At 43.2% G+C, this 25,434-nt stretch overlaps 1 protein-coding gene and 2 long non-coding RNA genes across 8 annotated transcripts in view; 1 reads left to right on the forward strand and 2 right to left on the reverse strand.

The window, feature by feature from the left end:
• Window positions 1-5,104, reverse strand: part of ARID3B (AT-rich interaction domain 3B) — a 66,429-nt gene extending 61,325 nt beyond the window's left edge. The window contains exons 1-2 of one of the 2 annotated variants that reach the window (XM_019803512.2): window positions 5,068-5,104; window positions 4,116-4,308 (exon numbers count right to left, since the gene is read on the reverse strand). The gene's annotated coding sequence lies outside the window, so the exon portion shown is untranslated. Of the gene's footprint in view, window positions 1-4,115; window positions 4,362-5,067 lie in introns of those variants that run through there. The other variant, XM_011229601.3, reaches the window with a different exon arrangement.
• The window catches only part of LOC105239226, a 40,508-nt gene that overhangs the window by 7,838 nt on the left and 7,236 nt on the right, over window positions 1-25,434 (forward strand). The window contains exon 4 of one of the 2 annotated variants that reach the window (XR_004627778.1): window positions 6,678-7,952. The exons of the other annotated variant lie outside the window; for it this stretch is intronic. This is a non-coding gene — a long non-coding RNA (uncharacterized LOC105239226). Of the gene's footprint in view, window positions 1-6,677; window positions 7,953-25,434 lie in introns of those variants that run through there. 2 annotated transcript variants of the gene reach the window in all.
• Window positions 5,219-25,434, reverse strand: part of LOC109490191 — a 43,376-nt gene continuing 23,160 nt past the window's right edge. The window contains exons 2-5 of one of the 4 annotated variants that reach the window (XR_004627776.1): window positions 24,312-24,436; window positions 10,799-11,027; window positions 8,448-8,808; window positions 5,219-5,277 (exon numbers count right to left, since the gene is read on the reverse strand). This is a non-coding gene — a long non-coding RNA (uncharacterized LOC109490191). The remainder of the gene's footprint in view (window positions 5,278-8,447; window positions 8,809-10,798; window positions 11,028-24,311; window positions 24,437-25,434) is intronic. The other 3 variants (XR_004627777.1, XR_002143461.2, XR_002143462.2) reach the window with 3 other exon arrangements.

The following is a 25,434-nucleotide window of genomic DNA, read 5'->3' on the forward strand; positions in this document are numbered from 1 at the left end:
CCAGTCCCACTCCCCCTGCTTGTGTTCCCTCTCTCGCTGCCTCTCTCTCTCTGTCAAATAAATAAAATCTTAAAAAAAAAAAAAAAAGAATAAAGATACTTATGATGCATGCCCTAACCTCAGAGTCAAGTTTAACTTTCGCTTTCTTTGGTCATTAGGAAAAAATGCTATATTAAGGAAAAATCTACAGTACTTCTTAACTGATGGCTATCGTGCACTAAATGCTTCACTTACCTTCTCATTTAATCCTCACAATAACACCCATTTTACAGGTGAGATAACATGCTCAGAGGAGTTAAGTAACCTGCCCAAGGTTAAGTTACTTGTTATAGGGAGCAGGGCTGGGATTTGAATCTAGGGCTGTCTGACTGTAATTCATGCTGGTAACCACCATGCCATATTCCTCCCAGCAGTGTCAATATTTAACTTTTACCCTTTGTGTTTATTTTTCAATATGCAATTTATCATAATGTGCCACGGAGGATCAATAATGTCACATATTAGCTTTGCAGTTTGGCTAAAAGAAGCTAAGTCCTGCATCAGAGAGTAAAACTAGAGCATGCTGGATGTGAAGCTGACCTGTATCTTGCATTTGCGGAGTTTAAAGAACTTGAGCACGAGAGTGTCTGGCAAAAGACCAGAAACAGCCTAAATGTCCGTCAGTAGGGAACTGGTAAAATAGTGTGGTGCTTAATGCTCTCAAAAAGTGAAAAGGAAGGAAAGAAATGAGGAACTTTTTAATGTACTGATACGGAACACTTTCCAAGACATTAAATGAAAAAAAGCAAGGTTTGTTACAGGGTGGTTAGTATGTTACCATTAATAATTGTGTTTGAAAAGGATGTACGTATGTAATCATTATGTTGAATAAGCATGACTCATGGGGTATGTCTCTAAACTACTGCGGGAAATAGATCCAAAAACGTGACTCAGCAAAATAGTTTCTTTTTTTTGTTTGTTTAAAAGATTTTATTTATTTATTTGAGAGAGAGAGAGAATGAGCGGTGGGGAGGGGAAGAGGGAGAGAGAGAGAGAAGCAGACTCCCTGCTGAGCAGGAAGCCTGATGTGGGGCTCGATCCCAGGACCTGGAGATCATGACCTGAACCAAAGGCAGACGCTTAACTGACTGAGCCACCCAGGTGCCCCCAAATAGTCTATTTCTTGCTTACCTAACAGTCCTGGGCAGATATTCAGGTCAGAGACATGGCTGTCTTTCATTGCTATTATTCAGGACCCTTGGCTCCTTCCATCTTGTGCTGTTCCACCCCATAGGTCACAAAGTGGTACACTTTGCTTCCACTCACGTTACATTGGAGAAAACTTTGTCATATGGCCACTCCCAAATTGGAAGGGGATATGGGAAAGAGGCTAGCTGTGTGCCTGCAGAGAATAATGGCTTTTGGTAGACAGCAAGAGGTCTCTGTTACAGTTGGTCTTTCTGGTCACCAAATATACTCACCCTTCCCCTAAGGGACACCACGAGAAGTCCTATCCAATTATGGCATTCATATCAAAATATTTATCACAGTCCTCTTTAATTAGCCTGAATGAGTTTTCTTGTGGTCCAGCAACCCATAACTAAAAGCCAAGTTTTTGCCACTTCACCACTATCCCACTACACAGTGACAGAGCGGACAGGAAAACTACAATAATAACTATTGGGAAGAGGGAGAATGGGAAACGTGAACACTCATGTCCAAAGCAATCATGGAATCCTGCTAGACGGACATTGCGAAGGCTCCCTTTCCTGGTAGTCAAGGAAACTCCTAGATAAGACCCAATTTTACTCTTTAGGAAAAATTATCTTGTCCTTGATCTCCTTATACCCTGGTTCAGCCCTCAGCTGTTGCTCTCCCTGGCTATACGTGAAGTGGGGAGCATGCCCTCCTTGGGGACTCTACGGCCAACAGCCTGCTTCCCGATGGTAGGGAGATCCAAGTATTGTTTTATGGCTTTAATTGTCTATTCAGGCCAGGCTTGTGGGTTTGTGGCAATACAGTTCCCTCAGAAACTTCAGGTCGTTTTGCTTCTAAGCAGCTTCTTGTGCCAGAAATCATACCTAAAAGATTTTTTTCAGGATAGATGTATCAACTTTCATTTATTTCTTTACTCCATGCCTCTTTCTCCCAACTTAATGGCAGTTACAGGGAAGCCATATGAAACAAAGCTTAGGTGGAAGGAAAGCCTCGAGACTGTTCTTTGCACTAGTGCTGGAGTCCTCTGTTTAACTGAAATATCTTCGTGGATAACCTTTTCAGTCCTCTTCCCTGCTGTTGGGGTGCAAGGCCCCACTTCTGGGCTCCCTCAATTCCTTTTCATGTGTGCTTGCAAACCAGGACGTTCTTGCCTGAGCTTACCTCTTACTGTGTCTTGTTAAATACAGCAAGGAGCTACCAATACCCTCTGACATTCTGACTCATGGTCCATGACTTCAGATGATCATGAAAAGAAAGAGATGGTTTTTTTCTTTTTATCTCCTCAAGTGTCCCTATTAAAAACAGACACCAAATAAGCAAGTTTCTTGACATCTTGGAAATTATTGTCATCAAGTAGAGGCCCACACTAAAAAAAAATTAGAGGAAACACTTTGCAGATCATTATGCTAATAAGCTGCTCTCTCTGAAGTCTTTAAACACCGCGATTTCTTTTAAAAAAGAATGATGAGCCTATGGGGAGGTTCAAGAATGCCATCATACAGGGGCGCCTGGGTGGCTCAGTTGTTAAGCATCTGCCTTCAGCCCAGGGTGTGATCCCCGGGTCCTGGGATCGAGCCCCGCATCAGGCTCCCTGCTCTGCTGGGAGCCTGCTTCTTCCTCCCCCACTCCCCCTGTTTGTGTTCCCTCTTTCGCTGGCCGTCTCTCTCTCTCTCTGTCAAATAAATAAATAATCTTTAAAAAAAAATGCCATCATATGTGCACAAGATTCGTTGCAAGATCCAGGAAGTCAGCCTCTAATAGCACCAGAAAACTTCTAATGGACACTGGAGACCACAGAAGGCCCAGTTGACCATGATATTAAACATTGATGGGGCAACTTTTCTGAGACAGCAGAAAACATGGTCAATGCATGCCTCACCTGTGAACAAGGTACCCTAGGAAACCTTATGAAAGTGGGACATATATTGGAATCATGTCCTAGGAGACCCTTGGAATATATCCAAAGAGACCTCACACAATTACCTCCCTATATGAGTCATGAGTATTTATAGTAATAGTGTGTTTCTTTTCTGATGAGTTGAAGCATCCCCTTGTCAAAAAGCCACAGCACTCAACAGTGGCTAAGAAACTATTGGACTTTGGATTCCCTCCATAGGATATTCCAATTTGGCATCTCATGATAAAGGAACATATTTTACTGGGGCAATTATTGAGCTATGTAAAGTATTGCCTCTCAGGTAGAAATCTCACTGCTCTTATCACTCTCAGTCACCCGGAAAAGTGGAGAGAACAGAAGAAATATTGATACTTTAATTAGCTAAATTAGCGGACACCACTTGAGTTCCCACGGCCTTAAGTACTGTTCTTGGTGCTTAAGATCTGTGTTCTTGGCTCAGTCGGTTAAGTGTCTGCCTTGGGCTCAGGTCATGATCCCAGGGTCCTGGGATTGAGTCCCGCATTGAGCTTCTTGAGAGCTTCTCCCTCTCCCTCTGCCACTACCCCTGCTTGTGTGCTCTCTCTCTCTGTCAAATAAATAAACAAAATCTTAAAAAAAAAAAAAAAAGACTCCCGTGTTCTTCCCATTCGGAACTCACAGATTGTCTCCCTATGAATTGGTCACTGGCAGGCAAGCCCCTATACCTAGGAATCTCTCCACCTATACTGGATTTAACCCCTTATAGGCAGAGCTGGCTGCATGTTGCAAAGGATTAACCCCATCTACTCCCTCTAATCAGTAACAGACACAGGCCACATTCCCTTGCCGGCCACCTAACCAGCTTCTGAATGCCCTTAGACCAGGTGACTGTGTATTTTGGAACTATCCGAGAAACTTAAACCTTGCTTCAAAAGGACCTTATAGCAGTCAAGCTCCAAAGGCTTGATCTTTGGATTCATGTTCCTCAGCTGAGATGACATTGTCCGTTATACAACAATAAAAATTGGAAAATTGCACTTACCGGAAATTTGAAATCGAGGGTCCTTGAGAGCTGCCAGAAAGTGGATGATCCTTAAAAGTTGCTACCGAACACAAGAACCCTGGAGCAAGCTGATGACTGTAAGAAGTGCAAAGCCTCTACCCAGGAACCACTCAGTCACATGTCCTTCTTTCCATGCTTTTGTTCTCTGTCCTATTGGCCATCATTTTCCACTCTAGGTGTTCAAGTGCATATAATTAAAAAGTTATTTGGTAATACTGTCAGACTTACAGAAAAGTTGCAAAATGAGTACCAAGAATTCCCATATATCCTGCCCCCAGACTCTGCAAATGTTGACATTTCAACACATTTGCTTCGTCGTTCTTTCTCTCTGTATACATGTTATTATATTCTATGAACCATTTGAGAGTAATTTACGACACAATATCCCTTTATGCCTATTTTATTTAGTATATGTTTCATAAATACAAGTACATTCTCCTACATAACCATTCTACAATTCTCAAAATCTGAAAATCAACGTTGACACGATACTATTACCTAACTTATAGATCATACTCAGTTTTCTAAATGTCCCCCGAATATCCTTTATATCAAAATATAACAAAAACTTGTTTTTCTGGTCCAGGATCATACACTGCATTTAAAATTGTCGAATCTCTTGGGGGCTCCTGGGTGGCTCAGTTGTTTGAGCATCTTTTTTTTTTTTTTAATGATTTTTTATTATATTACGTTAGTCACCATACAGTACATCCCCGGATTCCGATGTAAAGTTCGATGCTCCATTAGTTGGCGTATAACACCCAGTGCACCATGCAATACGTGCCCTCCTTACTACCTATCACCGGTCTATCCCATTCCCCCACCCCCCTCCCCTCTGAAGTCCTCAGTTTGTTTCTCATAGTCCATAGTCTCTCATGTTTCATTCCCCCTTCTGATTACCCCCCCTTTCTTTATCCCTTTCTTCCCCTACCGATCATCCTAGTTCTTATGTTCCATAGATGAGAGAAATCATATGATAATTGTCTTTCTCTGCTTGACTTATTTCACTTAGCATTATCTCCTCCAGTGCCGTCCATGTTGCAGCAAATGTTGAGAACTCGTTCTTTCTTATAGCTGAGTAATAGAGCATCTGACTCTTGATCTCAGCTCAGGTCTTGATCTCAGGGTACTGCGTTCAGGCCTTGGATTAAATTTAAAAAAAAAGAAGAAAAGAAAGTCCGGTTTCTTAATTTTCCTTTAAATAAATAATCTGCAGTCTTTTTTTATGACTTTGACTTTTTTAAAAAAGATTTTTATTTATTTGAGAGAGAGGGAGAGCGTGTGTGCACGTGTGTATGTGTGTGTGGTGGGGGGAAGGTGGGAGCGGAGAGAAAGAATCCCAAAGCCGACTCTGCCTGGAGCATGGAGCTTGATGTGGGGGCTCGATCTCATGATCCTGAGATCATGAGTCAGGTTGCTCAACTGACGGAGCCACCCAGGCACCCTGGCTTTGACTTTTTGAAGAGTACAGGCCCATTATTTTGTACGATGTCCTCAGTTTGGGTTTGCCTGATTAGATCTGAGGATATGCTTTTCTGGCAGGAACACTGCAGAAGTGGTATCATTTATTTTCAGTACATCATATCAGAAGGCATATGGTATGGTGATATTAACTTTGATCACTTGGTTAAGGTGGTTGTCTGCCAGTTTTCTGCACTGTAAAGTTCTTCTTTTTCCCTTTGTGATTAGTAGGTATTTTGTATGGACCCAGGTTCCTTCTGTCTATCATCCTTTGTGTCCTTGTCACCAACTGTATCCGGTTAGCAGAAGAGGAAAGAAAAGAGTGTCATGGGGTGGGGGGAGGGGGGAGTGTGGTTGTTACTAGGCCAGTCCCGGAAGTGGCACCCATCAGATTAACCCTAACCTGTCTCACATTGCATTGGAGAGAATGGAGTCTAAAGATTCTACCTATTGCAAGGGACACTGGGAAACGTTGCCTGGCTTTGTGCCTGAAGGAGGGAATGTGCATTAGGAGGGAGCTGGAGGTCTCCACTACAGCATGCAACTCTTCCACTGGCCCTTTAATTTATTCTCTGGGGCCCTAGTTTCCTCTTGCCCCCTTAGATGAAATCTTGGTCAAGTCCCTCAACTTTGCTGATCACTCTTATGTGTCATAAGTCCTCCTGTCACGCTAGTCTCCCAAACAGCATCAGTTAAGCAACAAAAATGCCGAGCCCAGAATAGTCATCACTCTAAAATTGATTTAAAACTGAGGCTTTTCAGGGCACCTGGGTGGCTCAGTCAATTAAGCGTCTGTCTTCAGCTCAGGTCATGATCCCCCGGGTCCTGGGATCCAGCCCCGCATTGGGCTTCTTGCTCAGCAGGGAGCCTGCTTCTCCCTCTACCTCTGCCTGTTGCTCTCTCTCTGGCAAATGAATAAATAAAATCTTAAAACACAACAACAACAAAAAAACAAACCTGAGGCTTCTCCCTGCCTTGCAGCTTGGGCCTCTGTGAGATGGGTCGCCTCCCTCGGAAAAGGACTGTGTGACCAGTTTCATTCCCTCATCCACTACTTCATTCCTTTCTTCCTCTTGCTAGGCATTGCCTCTGAGGCCTCCACGCCGGGTGCCTGCTAGTCTCTGTGCTGCCTCGGTATAGGTCAGAAAGAGGTTCCCCTTGTGGATGGCTGCCACCCCACGGGGAGAGAACTGCACCTCTGCGTGAAGTAGAAAAAGGCAATTCTTCCTCCGAGAAGATACAACCCCCTGCCAGGGCACATGGTTTGGAGTGTGGAAAGCAGGCTGGATTGCAGCCCCCGTCTGCACCTACAGCCAGGCATGCTTTTCAGGGAACGACTGGCACACCGTAAGGCCTCTTAAAGTTGGAGCATGTGGAGGAAGTAATAGGCCAGATGGTCAAGTTTGTCTTTGACTAGTGCTGTCCTGAGTGGCATCTGCATTCTCTGGGGCTCGCAGAGATTTAAGGCTACTCTTTTTGGGGAAGAGACTGGATTCCTTAGTTCTATAAAGCTCCCTCATTCCGTCGATGGGGATCATATCTTTGTGGTTTCTTTCTTATAGATGAATGCCCTGCTTTTACGGTTGTTTGTTCATAATTCTTTCTCAAGACTCTGGGCATCTGGGGATGTGCCTCCACCCTCCTCCCACGGAAATGCTGTCCCTTGGGCAGCGTTCTTGAACAGGATCCAAGACCGTGCTTCTCCAGCCCCCCCGCATGTGCATACCACAGCAAAACACGTTCATTTGACCCACCGTGGAAAGTGCTGTTACATCCCAAACGATAGCCTCAGCTCTACCCCATAGGGTACCTGAGCCAGCCCTTCACCTTGACGTATGCCAGCCTTATAGACACTGCCACTGTGTCTCTCAGATTGGAAGGATACATACCACGGACTGCTGGGTGATCCCAGAAAACTCCTTCCAGCCGTGTGAGGTGAGGGGCTCATACTCCTTACGATGAGGTTAGGGGGATGGCAATGACTTGGGACACCGATAGCTTTCTCGAAAAACCTTGAATCTCCTATCTTTTTCAACCTCTCTAACATCTTTTATAGGCTGGAGGTGGGTGGTGAACTAAGTGAAAAGCTGCTTTTCTATAATCTTCCACTGTAAACCCTGTGGTGGTGGATTTGCATCCAACTTTGAATGTGACTTCATTGTTTTGGGATCTGAGACAAACCCGAGACTAAGTGAGGTTCATTTCAACATCCTATGTATAACATATCTCGGGAAGTACACATACAGAACAGGAAATATTGCTTACCTTTGGTGGGAAATGTGTTCACTCAGGGAAGCCATGGGAGGGAGAATTTTTCACACATACTGTTTTTTTTTTTTTAAGATTTTTATTTATTTGAGAGCAAGACAGAGAGCGTGAGTGCATAGGCGGGGGTGGGAGGGGCAGAGGGAGAGGGAGAAGCCACATGGGGCTTGATCCCAGGACCCTGGGATCATGACCCGAGCCGAAGGCAGATGTTTAACTGACTGAGCCACCCAGGTGCCCCTGCACATACTCTTTGAACTGTTTTTTAAACTATATGTATATAGTACCTATTTAAGGAATTTAAATGAAAGAAAGGTATCTTCCAAATGCCCTAATGTACATTCCCATGATAGAGCGCTTTCTAACTCTGAAGGAGAATGAGCTATATATTCTGATGCAGAATGATCTCAAAGATGTGGTTAGGTAAGAAAAGGAAGATACAGACTGTTTCACAGTACATTTACATACAGTAAAATTATGCATAAATACATATTTTTATACATGAGGGACATTTTCAGGAAATTTTTACTAGGATACACTAAATCATGTTGTAGTGACATTAAACTTGAAATATCAGTTACTCACCCACAGCAGAGGCTTATATTTCTTGAGCAGACTCGTGTCCGACGTGAGACGGGCAACCCTAGAGGGCCGCTCTGGTCCATGTGGTGACTCAGGGCTCTGGGCTGTTTCCGTCTGGCAACTCCACCATCTAAATCCATGGCTTCCACGGCTGCTGCAGCAACGGGTGGGAGAGCTGGGGAGTTGTACACTGGAACTAAATGTTCTGGCCCACAAGTGCACATATCACTTCTCTGCATAGCCCTTGAGCCAGAGCTGGCCTCCTGGGCACGGCCTCACTATAAGGCAGTGTAGGAAGTGCTGTCATCTTGCAGGCCCAGAAGGAAGAAAATGAAGTAGGTTTCAGCATCCTGTAACGCTGTCTCTGCCACGAGGACACAGAAAAAACAAGTAACAGGAGCAGGGCGTCAGGATCTGATATCAGAAAACTTACTTTTCACTGTACTGTTTCCTATATTCCTTATGTCGTTTGGATTTTTTGAACCATTGGGTCATGTGTACTTTTTCAGTTAAATGAATTAGTGATTCGGGATGCCTGGCTGACTCAGTCAGTGGAGCATATGACTCTTGATCTTGGGGTTGTGGGTTTGAGCCCCGCATTGAGTGTGGAGATTACTTAAAGATAAAATCTTAAAAAAAAAAAAAGAATTAGTAACTTTAGCATCAATGGATACTAAAATTAGTGCATGAAAGTTTTACGAGGAATAGGATACGGTGTACAAATACCTTCCCCCCACCATGGAACTTATTTGAAATAGACAACAAAAAACCTGACCAACCCCACCTTAACCTAGGAATGTTAATTAACAACACCAGTAGTGAGACAAATAGACATCATTTGCCTCCTGATTTAATGAACAAGAATACAGCATCATTTTTTCTGATATTCCTGCCAAAAATGCATAGTCTGAACTTAATCATGAGGAAAAAGCACATATAAACCTAAATGGAATGATTTTGTACACAACATCTGGCCTGTACTCTTCAAGTGACAAGGTAATGGCAGACAAAAAGAGACTGAGGAATTATTCCAGATTGAGGGAAACTAGAGAGAGCTGTTGATGAAATAAAACACGCGATCCTGGATTGCATCCTGAGCCAGAAAAATACTTTTTTCCTCTTTGCTGTAAAGGATGTTATGGAGACAACTGATGACATCGGAATAAGGTACATAGGTTAGATAGTATTAGTAGTGTATCAGTGTTATTCTTCACATTTTGTAATCGTGCTATTGTTACGTAAAGAATGCCCTTGTTTCAGGGTGCCTGGGTGGCTCCGTTGGTTAAGCGACTGCCTTTGGCTCAGGTCACGATCCTGGGTTCCCAGGATCCAGTCCCGCGTTGGGCTCCCTGCTCAGAGGGGAGTCTGCTTCTCCCTCTGATCCTCCCCCCTCTCATGCTCTCTCACTCGCTCTCAAAAAAAACAAAACAACAACAAAAAAAGAATGGCCTTGTTTGAGGAAATATTCAAGTATTTAGGGGTAAAAAGGCATCATATCTGCAATTTACTCTCTCAATTGGTTGAGGAAATGTATATATAATAGAAATAATATATATTATTATATATTAATATGTAATATATAACTTTGTATATTATATTATACTATTTCCTGAGCCAGTTGACCTTTTGAAAATAAATTACAGATATCCCTTTTTACCCCTAAATGAATACATAAGTGTGTATATATGCGCGTATTTAAATATATGGGGGTGGAGAATGATAAAGCAAATGTGATAAAATGTTAACATTTTAGGAATCCGAATAAAAGGTATATGGTAGGTCTTTGTATTCTTCATGCAACCATTCAATAAGTCTAAAATTTTCTCAAAATAAAGTTGTTAAAAGTGACGAGTAACTAGCTATATTATTAAGTCTGTGGACTTTTGCACTATGCGTAATGCTGATCAGCAAATTCTATTTGTAACAGAACAAAGGTACAGGGTAATTTTAAAAATTATATCTCACAGAATTATTGCAAGGATCAAATGTTGTAATACGTGTGAGTCTGTAAACCTCTATTCACATGCATTGTTTTCATTGTTATTACTGTTTTCCTTTTTTTTAAGCTTTATTTATTTATTTTTTTAGTAATTTCTATACCCAGTGAGGGGCTCGAACTCACAACGTGGGGCTCAAGATCAAGAGTCACATGCTGTTTTGACTGAGCCAGCCGGGTGCCTCTGTTGTTTTCATTTTGACTGAAGTGGGTGATTCCCACTGGAGAGCAATGGAGGTTGAGGTTGAAAGAGTGACACGAACAGCTAACTTATTGAATGAGAAGATGAGTGCTAGGCCAGGGGGCTTGGATTTTGCCTGTAGTGGTCCGTTTTGGGTACTGAAAAGTCGTTACTTACCAAAATGGGTTGGGGGAAAGCTGAATTCTTAGCAGTGCTGGAAAGCATTCAGAAGGATGAGCTCAACTCCTCATTTTACAGTTAAACTGGTAGGTTTTACAGATGAAGCGTCTGGACCAGGGTCTTAAAGATGAAGCTGTGAAGATTCAAATCTTGAGAAGGCAGATGAAGAAAAACGAAGAGAGAAGAAATGTCACGCCGCGAAGATCAGCTATACGATGTGGGGGGCCTAGGGCAAAATGAAAATGCAGGGCCCCTTGATCATAAGTTATTAAGAATTTTGAGGGGCACCTGGGTGGCTCAGGCCATTAAGTGTCTGCCTTCGGCTTAGGTCATGATCCCAGGGTTCTGGGATTGAGTCCTGTGTCCGGCTCCCTGCTCAGTGGGGAGCCTGCTTCTCCCTCTTCTCTCTGCTCCTGCTCTCTCTTGCTATCCTGTCGCTCTGTCTCTCTCTCTCAAATAAATACACAAAATCTTAAAAAAATTTTTTTGGAAACAGTAGCAGCAGAACAGTAAACCAAGTGGGGTGTGGGGGGCTACAAAGCATGAGGCCTCATGTGACAGCAAGGTCGCACGCTGGTGAAGCTGGCCCTGCACATCACAATCCACCAAAGATGTCCATGTTCGGTCATTCACCCAAGGTCACTAGGTGCTTTCAGCTGAAAGGGACTGAAACTGATGCGAATGGGCTTAAGTCAGAAGGAAATGCAGACTGATCGCTTGACATAATCAACGGCCCAGGTTCTTTCAGGCCAATCTCTGTGCTCAGTGTATGGAATTTGCCCTGAGACCCCATAACTTCCAAAGGAATGAATGGGGCCCCTCTTCCTGTTCTATTGGGCAGGAGCAAAGATGACTTTTCCAGGAGCTGCACACATTTCCTTAGCCAGAACTCGGTCCCATGGCAGGAGGACTGTGGAGCGATGATTGGATTAGGCAATCAGGATGCCCCCCCTGATGCACAGGGCCATGTGGAGGAGGGTGGATGTCTGAACAAAATCAGGGCCTTGGGAGCACCTGCCTGGCTCAGTCAGTGGAGCATGTGACTCTTGATCTCGGGGCTGTGAGGTCGAGCCCCACATTGGGCATAGAGATCACTTTTAAAAAATGATAAATAAATAAAAAATCAGGGCCCTGGTGGGAGAGAGGAGGAGTGTTTGCTATAGTTCCTGGCACACTGTTTCCAGAATTGCTGATATAAGTGCTGGATGGTTAGTCAAGCAAATAACTGAAGGGGTAAGTGCAGAGGAAGGAGCAATGAGAGGAGCCCGGGGAGCTTGGTGGGGATGCGATCATGTGATTCACATTGGCCAGTCTGCATTTCATCCAATGGGTCACTGAGGACCAGTGGTGTTACACAACATAACCTTAGGCGGACCACAAAGGAATATTCTTATTTCAACAGATACATGTTTATTCTTATGCATATTTTAAAAGTAATTAGTAAGCAGAAGACAAAAAATACTGACCATAAAGAAAAAGATCGATAATTCAAACTTATTAAGATAAAGAGCTACTGTTCATCAAAGACCATTAAGAGAGCAAAAAGGTAAGCCACAGGGAGGAAGCCTATATTTGCAATCCATACATCCGACAATGGACACTTATCAAGAAAACACACGCACGTGGTCGGGGGAGATGGGTGAAGACGGTGTGCGTCATTTGTGACAAGCCCCAGAGAGATCCCTGGGTTCTGGAGCAAGACCTTGCCATCCGCATTGGAGAATTAAACACTCTTTGGAAAGTACATACAAATACTGCAAAACTAAAAATCAATAAGAAAAAAGACAACCCAATTAAGAAAAGGGTAAAAGACATAAGCAAGCACTTCACAAAAGAGGATAGGCAACTGACCGATAAACATGAGAAGTTTTTCAACCTCATTAGTCATCAGGCAAGTACAAATTAAAACCACAATGAGATAGACTTTATACTAATGAGGATGGCTAAAATTACAACGAGTGATGATATGAAGTGCTGCCGAGTGCGTGAAACATCTGGAACTCTCATTCAGTGCTCCTGAGGGGGAGGTTGGTACAGCCCATTGGACAAATGTGAGGCAGAATGTAGTAACAGTGCACGTATATAACCTATGACTCAGCCACTGAACTCCTAGGTATATACCCTCTGAAACGTGTACATGTGTATACCAGAAGGCCCGAACAAGACTGTTCATAGCAGTACTATTCATAAATAAATGCTAAAACCTGGGAACAACCTAAATGTCCATCAGTGGTAGAATGGATGAGCAAATCAGGGTGTGATCACACAACAGACTAGTCTATATCTATGAGAAAGAATAAACTACTGTTATATGCAAGAAGATGGATGAATCTCACAAACATAATGTTGAAGGAAAGAAACCACAAAAGAATACCCGTGATATAATTCATTCCATTTGCATCAAGTTCAAAAGCAGACAAAGGAGAACGCTCATTCAAGGCAGCATTATTCACAATAGCCAAAAGGTGGAAGCAACCTCAGGGTCTGTTGACAGATGGATGGATAAACAAAGTAAGGTATACCCACACAAGGGAGTATCTCTCAGCCTTAAAAAGGATGGAAATTTTGACACATGCTACAACATGGAACCTTGAAGACATTATGCTAAGTAAAATGAGCCAGCCACAAAAAGACAAATACTGTGTGATCCCATTTATATGAGGCACCTGGAGTAGTCAAAATCACAGAGACAGGTCTCAATGGTGGTTGTGAGTGGTGAGGAAAGGAGAGAATGGGAAATTGTTTAATGGCTATATATGCACATAGAGGGAGGGTCAGTTTTGCAAGAAGAAAAGAGTTCTGGAGATTCTTTGCACAGCAATGGGAATGTATTTAACACTACTGTACTGTAACCTTAAAAATAGTTAAGATGATAAATTTTACGTGATGTGTATTTGATCACAATTAAAAAAAAAAGCAGGTAAATGAGACTACGGTGATAGAAGGATAGTTATCTTGAAGGAGAAACACCAGGGATAAATGGGGGCTTTTGTGATTTCTTGAGCTGGGTGGTGGTTACCCAGGTGAATTCACCGAGTGTTATGCACTTTCATGTTACTGTGAGACACGTGGCGATGTGTTGTCCAGATCCCCCTTCGAGGAAGGACCTGCTGTCCAGCTGCAGGGATAGTGGCCAGCAGACAGTCTCCAATGTCAGTTCCTTCAGAGCCTGCAGAGGGCCGTCTTGCCTGAGGTCATGCCCTTCCTGGGGCAGGCTGGAACTGGTGACTTAACAAAGTAGGGGTATAAAGGTCTAGCCATCCAGACTTGATGCTTGACAACCCTGATGGGGCCTCTCCCTCCAGGCTGACCTGCTGATCCGCTGAGACTTTGGTGACCCTGCAGCACAGACTTCCTTCAGCCCAATCCTGCTTTTGCTCCCTTCCTTTCATAGGTGTGGATCTCTACCAAGATTTTTTTTTTTAAAGATTTTTTATTTATTTGACAGAGATAGAGACAGCCAGCGAGAGAGGGAACACAAGCAGGGGGAGTGGGAGAGGAAGAAGCAGGCTCATAGCAGAGGAGCCTGATGTGGGGCTCGATCCCGTAACGCCGGGATCACGCCCTGAGCCGGAGGCAGACGCTTAACCGCTGTGCCACCCAGGCGCCCCCTCTACCAAGATTTTTACATCCCAAACTCCATCTCAGCATCAACTCTCAAGAACCTGACCTTTTTTTTTTTTTAAAGATTTTATTTATTTATTTGACAGAGATAGAGACAGCCAGCGAGAGAGGGAACACAAGCAGGGGGAGTGGGAGAGGAAGAAGCAGGCTCATAGCAGAGGAGCCTGATGTGGGGCTAGATCCCAGAACGCCGGGATCACGCCCTGAGCCAAAGGCAGACGCTTAACCGCTGTGCCACCCAGGCGCCCCAAGAACCTGACCTTCTGACAGTTGATACCAAAACTGGATGAGAAAGCTGATGATAAATGGGGTTTTGGAGCTGGATCGCCACCCATCTGACAACGAGGACCCATCACTGGAGGTAGGAGGAGTACAGCCAGTGGTGAATTGGGAGAGTGAACCAATAGGATGAAATGCTCTGGAGGGCACAAGGTACCAGATGTCTGAGATGTACATAGGAGATGAGATGGTAGCTATGAGGATGATGGAACTGGAGAGCTATTGCTAAGCTCCGCGGATGTGCGACAGGATAATGCTGGATATGAAAACCAGAGGGCCTCTTCGGTTCGTAGAGAGAAGCCCACACCTCCTGCAGTGGAGGGGTGGAGAAGCTAGGGACTCAGCCCGGGGTTTACTAGTCTGAGTGACTGATTTCAAAGACAGTTACATTCCCAAATAAGGCAGATCTCTTATGCCAAAGTCAGGGTCCGGGTTGGAAAAACCTGAGATTCTGACACATGGAATGGAGATATCTGGGTGGTTGCTCCTGAAGATTTTAGCGCCACAAGTTCCTCTGAATCTTCTGAGCCTCCGGAAGTAGCCCACTTCTCCCTAGTGAGAGCCAGCGCTCCCTCTCTGCTGGGAGACAATGCAGATGGCTTTCCCTCACAAAGCAACAGGGACCCCTTCCCAGCCACGAGGCCTACACGAGGTGAGCGGCAGCCTAACCCCGCATGGAAGTGATGCGGCCCAGCGTGGCCCGATACGGGAGGAAAGGGACTCTGCCCCAGAGGAGCAGCGAGGCCCAGCCAGTATGAACTGGAGGAGCCAGAGGTAATGCACGTGGGGACAGGATTCTGAGGGTGCTTGTTGGAGGGGGAAGGAATGTAAAATCAGGAAAGAAGAGTTCATCGATCCCCCCTTCTCTCTCTCTTTTACATGTACCCAATTTTGGATCAAATACCTACTTTGTTTTTTTAAGTTTTTTAAAAATATATATCTATTTGTTCAGGAGATGGGGGTGGGGGAGAGGGAGAGAGAATCCCAAGCAGACTCCATGCTGAGAACCCCACATGGGGCTGCATCTCACGACCCTGAGATCACGACCTGAGCCGAAACCAAGAGTTGGACGCTTAACCGACTCTGCCACCCAGGCGCCCCTTAAAGTTTTTATTTAAATGCCAGTTAGTTAACACAGTGTAATGTTAGTTTCAGGTGTGCAATTTAGTGATTCAGCACCTCGGTACAGCGCCTGGTGCTCGTCACAGCACACGCGCTCCTTCATCCCCATCACCTGTTTACCTTATTCCCCACCCACCTCCTCTCTGGCGACCATCAGTTTGTTCTCTAAAGTTAAGAGTCTGTTTCTTGGTTCCTCTCTCTCTCTCTTTCCCTTTGCTCATTTGTTTCTTAAATTTGTTCTGTTTCTTGAATTCCACATATGAGTGAAATCATAATGGTATTTGTCTTTCTCTGACTTATTTTGCTTAGCATAATACTCTCTAGTTCTATTCATGTCATTGCAAATGGCAAGATTTCCTTCCTTTTTTATCCCTAATATCCTATTGTATATATATACCACATCTTCTTTATCCATTCATCTGTCGATGGACACTTGGGCTATTTTCATAATTTGGCTATTGTAGATAATGCTGCTATAAACATCGGGGTGCATGTATCCCTTTAAATTAGTATTTTTGTATTCGTTGGCTTAATACCTAGTACTGTGATTACTGGATACTAGAGAAGTTCTATTTTTTAACTTTCTGAGGAAACTCCATACTGTTTTCCAGAGTGGCTGCACCAGTTTGCGTTCCCACCAACAGTGCAGGAGAGTGGGTTCCTTTTTCTCCACATTCTTGCCAACATCTGTTGTTTCTTGTGTTGTTGATTTTGGCTGTTCTGACAGGTGTGAGGTGATATGTCATTGTAGTTTTGTTTTGTATTTCCCTGATGATGAGTGATGCTTAGCATCTTTTCTTGTGTCTGTTGTCTTCTTTGGAAATCTGTATGTCTTCTTTGGGAAAATGTCTATTCATGTCTTCTGCCCATTTTTAAATTGGATTATTCATTTTTTGGGTGTTGAGTTTCATAAGTTCTCTATATGTTTCAGATACTAACCCTTTATTACATATGTCATTTGTAAATATCTTCTCCCATTCTGTAGGTTGCCTTTTAATTTTGTTGATTGTTTCCTTCACTGTGCAGAAGCTTTTTATTTTGATGTATCTCAATAGTTTATTTTTGCTTTTGTTTCCCTTGCCTCTGGAGATAAATCTAGAGAGAAGTTGCTACAGCTGATATCAAAGAAATTACTGCCTGTGTTCTCTTCTAGGATTTTTATGGTTTTAAGCCTCACATTTAGGTCTTTAATCCATTTTGAGTTTATTTTTGTGTGTGGTGTAAGAAAGTGGTCTAGTTTCATTCTTTTGCGTGTTGCTCTTCAGTGTTCCCAACACCATTTCTTGAAGAGACCGTCTCTTTCCCATTGGATATTGTTGCCTCTTTTGTTGAAGATTAATTGACCAGATAGCTGTGGGTTCATTTCTGGGTTTTCTATTCTGTTCCATTGCTCTATGTGTCTATTTTTGTGCGAGTACCATATTGTCTTTTTTTTAGAGGGATGGAGGGAGAAAGAGGATCTTAAGCAGGCTCCACTCTCAGCATGGAGCCTGATGCAGGGCTTGAGATCTCAACACTGAGATCATGACCTGAGCCAAAATCAAGAGTTGGACACTTGACCAACTGAGCCACCCAGGCGCCCCCACACTGTCTTGATCACTACAGCTTTGCAATATAACCCAAAGTCCAGAATTGTGATGCCTCCAGCTTTGCTTTTCTTTTTCTTTCTTTCTTTTTTTTTTAAGATTTTATTTATTTATTCGACAGAGATAGAGACAGCCAGCAAGAGAGGGAACACAAGCAGGGGGAGTGGGAGAGGAAGAAGCAGGCTCATAGCAGAGGAGCCTGATGTGGGGCTCGATCCCATAACGCCGGGATCACGCCCTGAGCCGAAGGCAGACGCTTAACCACTGTGCCACCCAGGCGCCCCTGCTTTTCTTTTTCAAGATTGCTTTGGCTATTCAGAGTCTTCTGTGGTTCCATACATATCTTAGGGTTGTTTGTTCTAGGTTGGTGAAAATTGCTGTTGATATTTTGATAGGGATCACATTAAATCTGTAGATTGTTTTGAGTAGTATAGACATTTTAACAATATTTGTCCTTCCAATCCATGAGCATGGAATGTCTTTCCATTTGTTTGTGTCATCTTCAATTTCTCTCATCAGTGTTTATAGTTTTCAGAGTACAGATCTTTCACCTCTTTGGTTAGGTTTATTCCTAGATATCTTATAGTTTTTGGTGCAATTGTAAATGGGATTGATTTAATTTCTCTTTCTACTGCTTCATTATTGGTATAGAGAAATGCAACAGATTTCTCTATGTTGATTCTATATCCTGCAACTTCACTGAATTCATTTATCAGTTCTAGCAGTTTTTTGGTGGAGTTTTCAGAGTTTCTATATATAGTATCATGTCATCTGCAAATAGTGAAAGTTTTACTTCTTCCTCGCCAATTTGCATGCCTTTTATTTCTTTGCACTGTCTGTTCGCTGGTGCTAGGACTTCCAGTACCATGTTGAATAAAATTGGTAGAAGTGCACATCTCTGTCATTTTCCTGACCAGAGAAGAAAAGCTGTCAGATTTTCCCCATTGAGGATGATGTTAGCTGTGGGTTTTTCATATATGCCTTTATTATGTTGAGGTATATTCCCTCTAAACCTACTTTGTTGAGGACTTTTTTTTTAAATCATGAATGGATGTTGTACTTTGTTGAATTTTTTTCTGCATCTATTGAAATGATCATCTGGTGTTTCTCCTTTCTTTTATTAATGTGGTGTACCACGTTGATTGATTTGCAAATATTGAACCACCCTTGCAACCCAGGAATAAATTTGGGACCCCTCTTTCGAGTTACAGGATTCAGTATCCTGGCAAGGGCCAGGAGATAGTGCAAAGTCACCACTAGGATGGATCTTGTAAGAGTGGAAAAAGTGAAGATGACCCATGCTAAAGAAAGTTTAAGTGTTAAATTTCCTAAGGAAGATGATGCAGGTGGGATTACAAGACTCAGGGAAGTAGGTATGCCAGAATGGACTATGGATAACCAGAAGACCTGCCAGATAATTATGTTCCATGGAAAGAACCAAAAGACACACTACTTACCAAGGCCATGAGAATTTGCTGGTGAGAGGCCAACCAGAATCTCTAAAAAAGATTAAGTGGTGGCTCTCCTCCATAGACCAGGGCTGATGATGGAAGATACTGTTACAGAACTTGGCTCACTGATAGCAGTGGGGACAATTGGACCCTAAAACAACAAAGGCCAAGTGGCAGTGCTTAACTTCTAGAAGTGAGGGAATGACAATTCTCATAATGGCTGGTAAGGCTGGAGTGACAGCCAGGAGGACCTGGCCCACAGGGAGTTATGGAGATGGTTAATCCAGCAAAGCATCCCTAGAGGCAAAACAGATGGACAACTGTCAAGGGTACTACTCAGACTGTACCAGTGGAAAATATTAAGGATAGGTGACTGGAAGGCTGGAGGCACTAGATTCCTGAAAAAGTCCCAATCCCCTCTCAGAGTCCAGAGTTGAGACAATTTTCAGACTGTGACTAAGGAACTGGCTAGGTCGGTAGGAGGAAGGATCCTCAACCCTAGATCAAGAATACATGCTAATGATCCCGCCAGTCCTTTCCCAAAGAGATCTATGGCCATTTACTTGGGTAACTTCACTGGGAAAGGGAGAATGCCCAGACATATCAAGGTCTGTTGGATACAGGGTCTGTGTTGACACTGATACTGGATATCTGAAGTATCATCTGCCTGCTCCCAGTTAGAGCTGGGGAGACACATGGGGCCAGGTAATAAGCAGAATCCTGTTTTAGGATTGGCTTACAAGGGTCCACTGGGTTCTCGGACCCACTCAATGGTCATTTCTCAGTCCCTGAATAGGGGTTCATTTGTTCCTGGGGGTCCACAAAGAAAAGTGCTGAGAGTAAAGACAACAGAGATTAGTTCCATCCTTAAGGATATAAAGGATGCAGGGAAGCTGGTTTCCATCACGTATCTGTTTAATTCATGATTCTCACCCCTGCAGAACCCAGAATCCTGGAAGGTGACTATAGACAACCACGAGCTCAACCAGGTACCCCAGCCCTGACTACAGCTGCTGTGCCAGATGTGGTCTATTTGCTGGAGCAGGTTACTCTGGCCTCAGGTGCATGCTATGCAGCCACTGGTTTGGCGAATGTGTTCTTTTCTATCCCAATCGGATAGAAAGGGACAGGAAAAAAATTAGGATTTACATTGAATGGGCAACAATATACACTTAAAGTTTCCCCCCAGGGTTATGTTCCCTATGCTATGTCATAATATAGTCTGAAGAGATCTGGATATCCGGACATACTGCAGAGTACCACACTGATACACCGCTTCAGTGGCATTCCATTAATGGGCCAGATGAGCAAGAGTGAACAGAAATCTGGTGGCTTTGGTAAGGCACACACACTCCAGAGGGAGCTCTGTGAAGATTCGGGGCCTTCTACATGCATAAAATTTTGAGGAGTCCAGGCACTGGGGCAGGACGACTCCCCTCCAAAGTAGAAGATAAATCACGCCCATCTTATATCTATCGCAAGAAAACCCACCCCCTGGGGGATTCTGCAGGTTTTGAGCATATCATACACCTGGGGATCCCACTGCAGTCCACAGCAGGAGAGACTGACAGCTCTGAGTATGGCCTGAAGCAGGCCCAGAGCACAGTGGATCCCTTCTATTGTGGAAGTGCCAATGGTTCATTCTCAAAGGAACAGACATATTCCAGGTATGGAATTGCTTTCCTCCCCATGAGGTCTTGGCCAGCACCACTCACCGAGGGCTTATGGAATATTTGATCCACTATCAGACTCTCACAGAAGTATATCAGGTCAGGGGCCCACTTAACAGCACAAGTGTTGTGGGAATAGGTCCAGAGCCATGGTATTAAGGGTCATGTCCTGTGCTATACCTGATACAAGAAATGTTTGCCCCATAGACTGTTGGGGCAGTGTGCTGAAGGCACAGCTGAAGCTGAAGCAATGCTAAGATAGGGTGCCATTCTCCAGGACAGAGGACATTCGTTGAATCAGTACAACAGCAGTGGTGTGCCACAGGTATTTGGAATTATACTAGCATGGATAATATGGCTTACTAGTATGGATGATCATAGATTGGGCTTCTATGTCAATTACTCCTTTCTTTCTAGGAATACATCAAATTGTTCTTTCTAGAAGTTGCCATTATTTTGTATTGAAGTATGTATAGGGTTACACAAAGATGTAAATTCAAATTGTACCTGTGCAGTTTTGTTTTATGTTTCTTTTTTTTTTTCCTCCTTGGGATCAATGGTTAAAACAAGATTTTCCCTTTCTTTTCATCTTGAAATAATGTCAAACTTAAGAACTGCAAGACTGGTACAAAGAACTTTTTTGTCCTGAGCTATTTAAGAATACGTTGCCAGCAACATGCCCTGGCACCCATGCAAATACCTTACTGTGTGTATTTCCTACAATCAACAACATCCTGTGACATACGTACGACACAACCATCAAAACCAGGATGTTGACAATGATGCGTTACTGCAATCGAACCCCCAGAGCAAGTTTCACCAAGTTTTACCCAAATTTCATCAATGGTCCCAAAAATGGCCTTGCAAAAGAAGCCAACCCAGGATCACCTGTTTTTGGTTTTTATCCCTCTTTGGTTTCCTTTAGTCTGGAACATTTCCTCAGTCTTTCCTTGACCAGTGCAACCACTTTTGATGGTGACAGGCCAGGTGTTTTGTAGACTGTCCCTCAATCTGAGTTTGTCTGATGGTTTGTCATGCCTAGATTCAAGTTATGCACTCTGGCAGGAATACCTTCCCATTGCATCTTATCAGGTGATGGACAATTTCAATTTGGTGCATTACTTGTGACGTTAACTTTGATTACTTGATTTACTTGATTAAGATGGTCTCTTGCAGGCTTCTCAGTACTCAGAATCTAAGATCTCAGCACTAAGTAGACTTCTTGCTTCGGCATAATGTTGTTCCCAGTCTTTCTCAGTGGACAGATCAAGGGAATATATGTTTTAGATATACATACATATACTTATGCATACATTATTACCTATTTATATTAAATGAAAACCATTCCAATTTTAGTATATGTGCTGCCGAAGCAAGCACAAATGAAAACCATTCCAATTCCAACCCAAGACCACGGGGTTTTTCTGGTTTCTCCATGACTATATTTGTCCTTTCATTTCTGATAGTGAGAAATTTGGTTCCTATTATTCCATCATCCTTGACATATTTACTTCTTTGATCAATCCTTTTGTATCTTCTGTGTCACCACTATCCTGCCCCTCCTTGAACTCTCTCCTTACCTGGCTTGGACTCTGACATCCCAGCTGGGTGGCGACTGCCAGTCCCCATCACCCTATGGAAGCCTTCCTTGTGCTTAAGCTCTAACACCTCAGTCTTGACCATCACCAATCCACCTCTACCCACCAGACTCCCTCCTTATTCTGCTTGGGCTTCAATACTCTGAGCCCAGTCATGAAATGGGATTTTTAAAGCAAAGGGATTAAGAATGTGCAGTATAAGTTCTGACTGTGATGAAATCAGCCATATGTCTTCATTTGGCATGAGGACAAAATTAACAATTTTCTGTATTTATGTTAGAGTTCTTAAAGTACCAACTACATTTCAGCATTTAATCTACTTGGCACTTGTTTTTGTAAATGGTATAAAATCAGGGTCTAGTTTTTTCCCTGGTAGATAACATCAGCAACATTTATTATATATTCATCCTTTTATCACTAAATTTCACCTTTATTATGTTCTATTCTTATAAACAGGTTTCTATTCCTGGATTTTCTAGTCAGTTACACTGGCTCCTTTGTCTATTCCTATGCTAATTTCATATGGGTTTGATCATGGTAGCTTTATGGTGTCTTCCGATATCTGGTAAGCCAAGTGTACCCTTAGCATACTCCTTCCTACGTTATTGGCTATTCATAGGTACTTTATTCTTTCCAAATGAATTTTAAAATAATCTAATCCAATTAGAAAGAAATCTGGTGGAGACTGTAATTGAAATTAATTTTATAGAAATTTATGGAGTTGGGGCACCTGGGTGGCACAGCGGTTAAGTGTCTGCCTTCGGCTCAGGGCGTGATCCCGGCGTTATGGGATCGAGCCCCACGTCAGGCTCCTCACTATGAGCCTGCTTCTTCCTCTCCCACTCCCCCTGCTTGTGTTCCCTCTCTCGCTGGCTGTCTCTATCTCTGTCGAATAAAGAAATAAAATCTTTAAAAAAAAATTTATGGAGTTGACCTTATGTGACATTAAGTCTTCATATTCTAGTATAAAGCAAGGAGCCCATACAATGCTTATTCATTGTTCAGATCTTGCTTCACTTATTTTTCCAACAAATATTTTTGAGCATCTACTACTTGCTAAGCCCTATTCTAAATGTTGGGGATACAACGGTGAACAAAACAGACAAGTTCCTTGCCCTTTTGAAGTATACATTCCAGCAGGGCAGACAGGTAATAAACAAATCCACAATATAGGTAACAAGTAAATATGCAATATGTCACACAGTGTTACATGCTATGGCAAAAAAAGGAATCCAACTGAGGGGGCGATGTAGAATGGTGGACATCTGTGGATTTTTGTTGTTGTTGTTTGTTTGTTTTGTTTTATTTAGGGCAGTAAGGTGATATGGTCACATTTGTGCTCAGTGGTGAAAGAGTAACCCATGTGTTGCAGGTAGAAGAGATAGCAACGGCCAGGGCGAGCGCATGCGTGGTATGTTACACTGGCAGAGGAAGAGCAAGCAGCCCAGCATGGCTGGCGTGGAGTAAGGGGTAGATGGGTAGGAGGGGAAATGAAGACACTGGCTTTAACTCTGAGAAAGAAAGTTGCTCCTGAGTTTTGAGCAGAAGAATAACGTGATCTGATGAGGTTTTAAAAGATCATCTGGGGGCGGCTGGGTGGCTCAGTGGGTTAAGCATCGGACTCTTGATTTTTGCTCAGGTCATGATCTCAGGGTCCCCGGTTAGAGCCCTTTGTGGGGCTCCACACAGCGAAATTGGCTTCTCTCCTCCCTCTGCCCCTCCCCACACTCGTGCGTGCAGGCGAGCACTGTATCTCTCAAATAAATTTTTTTTTTTTTTAAGAAAAAGGTCATTCTGGTGGACAGGAGGGGAAGGAGGGAGACCCATCAGAAATCTCTTAGGATAATGCTTGTCTGAGGTGATGGCTTGGACACGGTGGAGGTGGGAAGTGGGGGATTCTGAGCTGCCTGACTGAAGTGCCACCATAGTCCACCAGGGGGCAGTACACACGTGTCCTGAAGGGACCTAGCCGACAGACTGCAGGTCCTTTCTTCTTCCTCCCATAATGATAGGCTGTGATCATCTTCCTATATAACAGCCACCCCTTCCCTTTTGCTGCTAGAACTTACATTTTATTTGTGACTGTGGTATGCCCAGCCTTAAGGGATGAATCATGATGGTACAAGCACCATTTCCACCTCCATGATGGCAGTCACCTAATGTCATAACCGTCAACCCACCTCCTATACATGCATGCACAAGCCCAGCCAGTGTATTCAGTAGTCTGGGAAGGCAGGTTTGCTGAGTGTGACTAGGAACTCCTTTCTTTGCCATTATTTGTTATGGGAACATTGCCTTTTTAAACCTGTAATGTTGAAAAGAAAAAAAAATTTAAAAAAATTTAATTCATGGACACATGAAGAAAATTTGAGATGTACAAAAGAGTTTACAGCAGCACTGTCCAATAAAACTATAATATATAGTTTTAGAGCCACATAGAGAGCCACATATGTAATTTGAAATTTTCAGTTACATACGTAACCACATTTTTTAAAGTAAAAGGAAATGGGTTGAAAGTTAAGTTTAATAATGTATTTTATTTAAACAAATATATCAAAAATACTATCATTTCAAAATATAATCGATATAAAATATACTTAATGAGATATTTTACATTCCTTTTTTTTTTTTTTTTTGCATACAAAGTCTGAAATCTAGTGGATATTTTATGATTGTAACACATCTCAATTTGGACCGGCCACATTTCAAGTATTCACTATCCACACGTGGCCAGTGTCTGCTGTATTGGACAATGCAGGTTTACAGTGTATGCAAGAACATCTTAGCATCCCCCCAGCACTCATTCTTCTCTTGATTTTTTATAGATGCATCCCACCCTCAAGTCTAACAAGGCACATCAATGCCCAGCTGGAGACGCCATCTCCCAGCCTCCCTAAGAGCTGTGTGTGGCCATGAGGCTTCATTTTCCATTGCAGTGTAAAAAGCTACCACCGACTTAGCAGCTTATAACAACACCACTTATTATCCCAGAGTTCTGTAGGTCAGAAGTCTGAGCTTAGTTGTTTTCTGTTCAGGTTCCCACAAGGCCAAAATCAAGATGTTAGCTGGGCAGGGCTCTTGCCTAAAGGCTCTGGGTAAGACCTGCTTCTAAACTCATTCAGGCTGTTAATAGAAGCCAGATCCTTGTGGCCATGGATCTGAGGTCCCGTTCCCTGCTCTCTGTTCCTTGAGGCTGCCTGGACCCCTCCTCTTGTGCTCTCTCCATCGTTAAAACAGCATCAGTACAGCAAGTCCTTCTCAGGCTTTGAATCTTTGACTTCCCTATCTGCTCACCAGTTGGCG

This window comes from Ailuropoda melanoleuca, chromosome 9 (assembly GCF_002007445.2).
Source record: "Ailuropoda melanoleuca isolate Jingjing chromosome 9, ASM200744v2, whole genome shotgun sequence".
NCBI lineage: Eukaryota > Metazoa > Chordata > Mammalia > Carnivora > Ursidae > Ailuropoda > Ailuropoda melanoleuca.